Source organism: Peromyscus maniculatus, chromosome 1 (genome assembly GCF_049852395.1).
Source record: "Peromyscus maniculatus bairdii isolate BWxNUB_F1_BW_parent chromosome 1, HU_Pman_BW_mat_3.1, whole genome shotgun sequence".
NCBI lineage: Eukaryota > Metazoa > Chordata > Mammalia > Rodentia > Cricetidae > Peromyscus > Peromyscus maniculatus.
In genome coordinates this window covers 73,924,929-73,932,962 of record NC_134852.1, presented here as the reverse complement: position 1 = coordinate 73,932,962, position 8,034 = coordinate 73,924,929, and the positions used below count along the sequence as shown (strand labels likewise).

General features: G+C 41.7%; 1 pseudogene; it reads right to left on the bottom strand.

The window, feature by feature from the left end:
- Positions 1-2,721: 2,721 nt before the first annotated feature.
- On the bottom strand, positions 2,722-4,806 carry LOC102915357 (mediator of RNA polymerase II transcription subunit 28 pseudogene; annotated as a pseudogene).
- Between the last annotated feature and the right edge of the window lie 3,228 nt (positions 4,807-8,034).

Below are 8,034 nucleotides of genomic sequence, written 5' to 3'. Positions count from 1 at the left end.
CTACTATTTGAAAACACCGCTCTCATCCATCCACACTGTGGGAATTACATATGAGGAAATTTGTGAGATATTGGGCCTGAAACATGTCTCCCAATGTAAAAAGATTGAAAACATTCTGAATATATTCTTATTCCAGTCTAAAATTGAGATAAAAAACCCACTGTAAAAGAAAAGTAAACTGTTAGCCGGGTGGTGGTGGCGCATGCCTTTAATCCCAGCACTTGGGAGGCAGAGGCAGGTGGATCTCTGTGAGTTCGAGGCCAGCCTGGGCTACCAAGTGAGCTCCAGGAAAGACGCAAAGCTACACAGAGAAACCCTGTCTCAAAAAAACCAAAAAAAAAAAAAAAAAAAAAGAAAAAAAAAGAAAAGTAAACTGTCATTTCAATTCAAGAATGAAAAATGAGCAGATAAAGAGTTGGCTTGCTGATTAGAACAGCTCAATTGATTGGGTTTCTAATCCAACCAGAAACTGACTTTTAGTGCCACACTTGCATTATTATTTTCCAAAAGTATATTGCCTGAAGATCACTGTTTTGGTCAAAAGGTTTGAAAATGAAATATATTGATGATTACTACTCTTCCAGTTGTGTGAAGAGTACGTTCCAGATGCTCTTAAGCAGGCTGTGGGAAGAACCATGTTGCCAGGGAACAGACTGACTAGGGCAAAGGTGGAGGTCAAAGGCAGTGCACAGGAGAGGGAAATGCAGACATCTTGACAGATAGCTCCAACACTGGAGACTGGACGGTGGGGCTGTAGAAAAAAAGCAGCTGGTCCCAGGTCTTTCTTTCCAAGAGGAAGGGCAGCTGATCCCACCCTCACACATTCAACATGTCCACAGTTAAAAAGAACACAATAGTCTCAAAGCAACTTCTTTCACAATACTGCTGTGCTGCCCAAGTACTGTTTCAATGGTACTGGGGGGCAGCTAGGGACAGGGATTAAATGTCTAGATGCGCCTTATGGTTTCCAGTCCTCCACTAGTTACCTGACATCTTTGTGTCACAAGTGATAATTTTAGACTTTTACTATATTTGGTCATCAAAGGAGTATTAAAAGCGGTAATAGAAATGGAGCCAGGTACAGAGGTGTGTGGCTATAATCACAGTCCTGAGGGGTGGAAATGAGAGGATTCCCATGAGTTTCAGGCCATCCCCAGCCTGTGGTTCTTAGTAAGACCTTGTGTCAAAAAGAAAATAAAAGCAAATAATGAAAGCTTGACAAATGTACTGTAACCGTCAAATTTAATTCATGTATAAAAATGAAATGATTTGACCATTATTGTCAAGGCTGTCAATCAAGCATCTCATTGATATCAATGGTATTTCAAATTTCAGTGGGACTTGGTACCTCCTCTCTTCATTAGCCTGGACAAGGCATCCTGGTAGAAGAAAAGGGTCCCAAAAGGAGGCAAAAGAGTAATTGACAGCCCTTGCTCCGACTATTAAAGGTCCCACAAAAAGACCAAGCTGTAACATATATACAGAGGACCTAGATCAGCCCATGCAGGCTTCCTGGTAGTCAGTTCAGTCTCTGTGAGCCCCTATGAAACCAGGTGAGTACATTCTGTGGGTTTCCTTGTGATGTCCTTGATCCCTCTGCCTCCTACAATTCTTCCTCCCGTTCTTCTGCAGGATTCCCTGAGCTCTTCTGAATGTTTGGATGTGGGTCTCTGCATCTGTTTCCATCAGTTGCTTGATGAAGCCTCTCTGATGACATGTGGGCTAGACAACAATCTATGAGTATAGAAGATTATCATTAGGAATCATTTCACTGACATTTTTACTCTTTTTTCAGTTGTATTTTCTTCTATTCCAGATCTCTGGGCTATCCAGCCTCTGGGTTCTGGAATCCAGCCTTGTTGAACATGGGTTCCCTCTCATAGTATGTGTCTCAAGCTGGACCAGTCATTGGTTGGGCCACCTTTACACAGCACATTTTGTCAGCAGGAATAATTGTAATTCAGAAGTTTTGTGGCTGGGTTGGTGTCCCAACCCTCTACTGGAAGCCTTGCCTGGTTACAACAGATGGCCAGTTCAGGCTCTGTAACCTCCACTGTTAAGAGTCTTAGTTAGGGTCACCCTCATAGAATCCCAGAAGATTCCATTGCACTAGGTTTCTAGTTAGTTTCAGAGATGCCTGATTATTCCAGTTGTTTCTCCCAGTACTCAAGCCCTCAAAACTCCCCCAAGATGATCTCCCTTGTTCCCTTCCCAAGCCACCCCCATCCAGAATTTCAGACACAAAAATAGTATTAGGGCCAAGAAGCAAAGGGATTGCATTTAATTGAAATTTGTGTCCTTGAATTTGGACTGCATCTCATTTTATAAACTAGAAATTTCCTTATATGATTTCCATATTTCTTCCTTCCAGCAAAAGATTTAGGCGGTTAATAAAAAGATTGAGAGACTGGTGAGCAACTGTGAATTTTCTGGTCCAAAATGTGAGAGCTTGCACTGATCCATGTAACCACTAGAGGGCACACATGTACTTGATGGGTTAGCAAAGGAATTAAAAGCTTCAGCAAGTCTGATCCAATATTACAACTATTTGAAAACACTGCTCTCACCCATCACTCTTTGGGAATTACATATGAGGAAATCTGTGAGATGTTGGGTCTGAAACATGTCTCACATTGTGGAAGTTTGAAATCACTCTAAAATATATTCTTTTTTTTTTTTTTTTGTATTTTCACCATCATCTTTATTATTCAAACACCAACCAAAATGTCATCAGTTTATTTAGGTTTTAGCCAAGAAATCCACAAAATGTAAACCTGACAGTCAGTGCTTGATAAAGTGGGTGCCCCCCTCCACCGTGGGGGTTTGTGAAACAGGATTTCATGTCACCTACAACAGCCTCAAAACTTGCTATGTAGCTGAAGATGGCATTAAACTTTGATCCTCCTTCCTCTTCCTCCCAAATGCTAGATTACAAACACACCACAATGCCCACCCTAAATTTTTCAACACTGTTTAACTTATACATTTTAATTAAGGGGACTTGATGGCCTCAGGCTGGTTCTCATTGGTCCATGTGCTAAATATCATACAACCAAGCACACACATGAAAACAGTAAAATATTGCATAATCAAAAAGATGCCTAATTCTCACAGGCATACTGCAGAGCAAGTAACACAGAGACAGCCACAATTCATAATGCATATGGAGAACTAAAGTTGAAAAAAAAAAGGGCTATGTTCTGGGATGCAGTGAAGGGACATTCAGAAGCTTCACGGACCAGATGGCTGCCCCAGACTAGGCAGGGAGTGGACGTCAATGTGTGTGCCCAGGGATTCAAGGCGCCAGAAAACAAAATGGGCAAGATCAAAAACAAGCTGGAGATGCACTGACTGTTCACGAGGTATAGAATATTTTGTTTTGAGTAAAGAGAGGTACTCTACTCTGAAAAAAATAAGTAACAAGCATATAAAACTCAGACAATCCAAGCCAGCCTTTGGCCCTCAGACCTCACCTGTGCCTTCCTGCGACTCCATTCCTTACACTGACCATCACAGCATGTGCTCCTGATGTGTGTGTGCCTTCAAGACAATGAAAAAGGACCCAGAAAACGCAGCTTACCGCAGATAAAACCCAACATTAAGGTAAGCATCCTCCTGTAATAAAATATGCCAGTGGCAGCACATTTTAACCACTTTTGACACACATGCAAAAAATGCTCACCCTGTGCCCCTCTGGAAGCATGGCATTGTTGAGTCAGATTCCTTGTGAGGTAGTTCAAAGTTTTGAAACAGCAAATCTATAGATTTGCCTATACTACCATGGGTGGTTGTTAAGGCTGACACCAAACTCTCTATCCCCTGGCTTCTCAAACTATTAAAAATCTTTTCCTTCAGGCTGTACCAAATTCACAACTAAAATAAACCAAAGAGATGAAGGCACAAAATGACAAATGTTGTCAAAACAAATGGCAAAGGCCATGTGAGAATGTGTGTGATCACCCCCACAGTCCAAACTTCCCTAAAGAATTCAAAACCAAACCAACAAACTTTACTTGGTTTATCAATGCTTCAGGTATTTTATAAAGTAAGAGAACTAGAGAAGCTGAGGCAGGGGAATTGTAGGTTCAAGGTCAGCCAGGGCTTCCTATTTAAATCCTACCTTATAAATAATAAAGAAATCATAAAAATGGGCAGAACATACACTAACACCATGGCACTACCCCACAGAGTTCCTCCAATACAGCATGTCTAGAAGGAAAGATGCCTGGCAGGGTCACAAGGCTGCATGGCAGCCCAGCGTGCTCTCAGGTCTGCTTCAGGGGTGCAGGAATATTGGCAGATGCTTGCTCAAGGAAGGCCAAGGAGCCCTGTGGCATTTCGGCCGGTTTCTTGTGCTGCACATTGATGTCGTCCAGCACCTGCTGCCAATGCCTCAGTTTTGTCAAGTGCTTCTGGACCAGCGCATCTTTCCGCTGCAGTTCACTCCTTAATTCTGAGACATCCTCTTTGATAACTTGATCGGGCTTCTGGACAGACAACTGCAACCTTTTTTTGTAAGAAAAAACATTCTGTCTGTCTTGCAATGTCCAAAAACTTCTGAATACACTGATCAACACCAGTTCGAATTTCTTCCTGATCAGTTCCATTGACGTAATCCTGACTCACAAGGGAAGCAAAGCAAGCCTCTAAGGACGACTCCAACTCGTCCACCAAAGTGCTGCTGGACGGTCTCGAGGCTCCAGGCGCTGCCTGCAGAAGCGACGCCTGGCCTGGCAGCCCCGGCGGGGGCGGCGGGGGACCGGGTGGCTGCCCGGAGAACATCCCGCCGAGAGACCCCGCCATCCCTGCAATTAAAATATATTCTTATTCCAGTCTAAAATTGAGACCAAAAACTAACATAATATAAAAGACAAATAAATTACATTTCAGAAACTACTGACTCTATTTCCGAATTATATACAAGTGTAAGAATACATCAGTTTAGAAATGTGATCTGATTAACATTGAAGTTTTTATTCATCTAAATTTCTTCCTAAAATGAGCTGCCTAGAGGGAATGAAAGACAGATGATATACTATTTGCTCTTCAAATACATGGTGCATTTGAGATGGGAAATTCTGATTCATTTTTGAGCCATTTTCTTACTCTGTAGCCTATGGTATTCTGACACTCACTGTTAGACTCGAATCCCATGATGATTCTCCTACCTTATAAATCTGCATGCTATACAAGGATTGCAGCCATGAGCTACATTGTCTGGTTTCTGATTATTCATGATACAAGTGCCCAATTCAGGTAATCACAAAATAGGATAGTAAACTTTACAAGAAAAAAAAACACAGGAAGATAATTAACATAAATCAGAACTCAAAATAAGAAACAAAAACATAACAAGGAGAATGGGTACATACTGATTTCTTACTGCAGTTAAGAAAATCATACAGCTTTCATGAAATTCATGGAAAAAAACTGACCAGTCATTTTAAATCAAAAATGAAAAATGAGAGGCAGAATAGATGGCTTAGTGACTAAGATGGCTCACATGACTGGGTTTGAAACCCAACCGGAAAGTGACCATGTACTGCATTCATACTTGCACTGCTAGTCCCAGAGTATCTTGCAGGCAGATAAGATTTTGGATCAAAAGATTTGAAACTGGAATATATTAATGACTACTACTTTTCCAGCAATGTGAAGAGTACCTTCCAGATACTCATAAGCTGTGGGGAAAAACCATGTTACCAGGGTACAGACAGACAAGGACAAAGTGGAGGTTTAAGGCAGTGCACAGGAGAGTGAAAATGTAGACAGCTGGACAGATAGCTCCAGACAAAGGACACCAGACACTGGGGCTTTATAGAAAAAGCTACTGTTCCCATTCCTTTGTTTCCAAGGGACAGGCTGCTGACCCCACCCCCACACATTCAACATGTCCACATTTAAAAGAACACAATAGTCTCAAAGCAACTTCTTCCACAATACTGCTGTGCTGCCCTAGTCCTGTTTCAATGGTACTGGAGGGGCAGCTGGGGACAGGGATTAAATGTCCAGTTGAGCCTTATGGTTTTGAGTCCTCCACTAGTTACCTGACATCTTTGTGTCACAAGTGCTAATTTTATACTTTAACATGTTTGGTCAGCAAAGGAGTATTGCCAGAGATAGTAGAAACTGAGCCATACACAGTGGACCATGACAATAATCTTAGTACTAAGGGGTGGAAATGAGAGAAGTCCCATGAATGTCAGGCAGCCTTATCCTGGGGTATGTAGTAAGACCTTTTGTCAAAAAGAAAATAAAAATAAATGGTGATATCTTGACAAGTTTACTCTAAATATGAACTAATTTCATGTATACAATGGACATAATTTGAATAATTTGGAAAGGGCCAGCCTCCCATGGATATCAACCAATAGGGTATTTCAAGTTGCCATGGGATGAGGCACATCCTCTCCTAGTAAGCCTGAACAAGGCATCCTTCTAAGGAGGAAAATGTCGCAAAAGTCAGAACATAGTGAGAGACAACCCTTGCTCCCATTGGTAAGAATCCCACAAGAAGACCAAGCAGTAATTTTTATGCAGAGGGACTAAGTCAGCCCATGGAGGCTTCCTGGTTGTCAGTTAAGTCTCTATGAGCCCCTAAGAGTCCAGGTAAGTGAATTCTTTGAGTTTTCTTGTGATGTCCTCGACACCTCTGACTCCTACAAACTATTCTTTTTGCAGGATTCCCAGAGCTCTGCCTAATGTGTGGTTGTGGGTCTCTGCATCTGTTTCCAACAGCTGGTGGATAAAGCCTCAGTCATGACATGTTGGCTAGACAACAACATATAAGTAGTGCAAAATATCATTAGAAATCATTTTATTCACTTCTTTTTCTCAGTCATGTTTTGTTCTATTCTGGGTCTCTGGGCAATGAAGCCTCTGGGTCCTGGGCCTACAGGCAAGGTCAGAGCTGAGCTCCCTATCACAGTATGGACTCAAGCTGGACCTGTCATGGGTTGGGCACTCTCACAATTTTTGTGCCACCTTTACCCCTGCACCTTTTGTAGGCAGGACAAATTGTAGGTCAAAGGTTTTGTGGCTGAGTTGGTGTCCCAGTCCCTCCACTGGAAGCCTTGCCTGGTTACAATAGATAACCAGTTCAGGCTCCATTCTTGCCAGTGCTAGGAGTCTTAGCTAGTGTCACTCTCATAGAATCCTAGGAGTTTCCATTGCACTGGGCTTCTAGCTCTTTGTATAGATGCCTTCGAAATTCATCTGTCTCTCCTGGTACTTACTCCCTCCAACCTGATACCTCTTCTTCCCATTCCCATCCAACCCCATCAGGACTTTCAGAACCACAAATAGTATAAGAGCCAAAAAAGCAAAGGGATAGCATTTAATTGAAATTTGTGTCCTTGAATGTTGACTGCATCTTGTATTATAAAGCAGAAGTTTTCTTATATGGTTCCAATATTTCTTCCTTCCAGCAAAAGTTTTAGGCGGTTAATAAAAAGAATGAGAGACTGGTAAACAACTGTGAGTTTTCTGGTCCTAAATATGAGAGCTTGCACTGATCCATGTAACCACTAGAGGGCACACATGGACTTGATTAGTTAAGAAAGGAATTAAAAGCTTAGACAAGTCTGATTCATTATTAGTACCATTTGAAAACACTGCTCTGATCCATCCACACTGTGGGAATTACATATGAGGAAATTTGTGAGATATTGGGCCTGAAACATGTCTCTTAATGTAAAAAAATTGAAATCATTCTGAATATATTCTTATTCCAATCTAAAATTGAGATCACAAACTGTAAAAGAAAAATAAATTCCATATAGGATCCTAATGACTCTATTTCCAAATAACAGACAGGTTTTAGAAAATTCACAAATCACAAATATGATTTGATTAACAATGGAATGTTTTTCATCTAAATTTCAGCCAGAAAGCAGCTGCTTAGAGGGAATGACAGACCGATGATACACTATGTATACTTCAAATACATGATGCGCCGGGCGGTGGTGGCGCACGCCTTTAATCCCAGCACTCGGGAGGCAGAGGCAGGCGGATCTCTGTGAGTTCGAGGCCAGC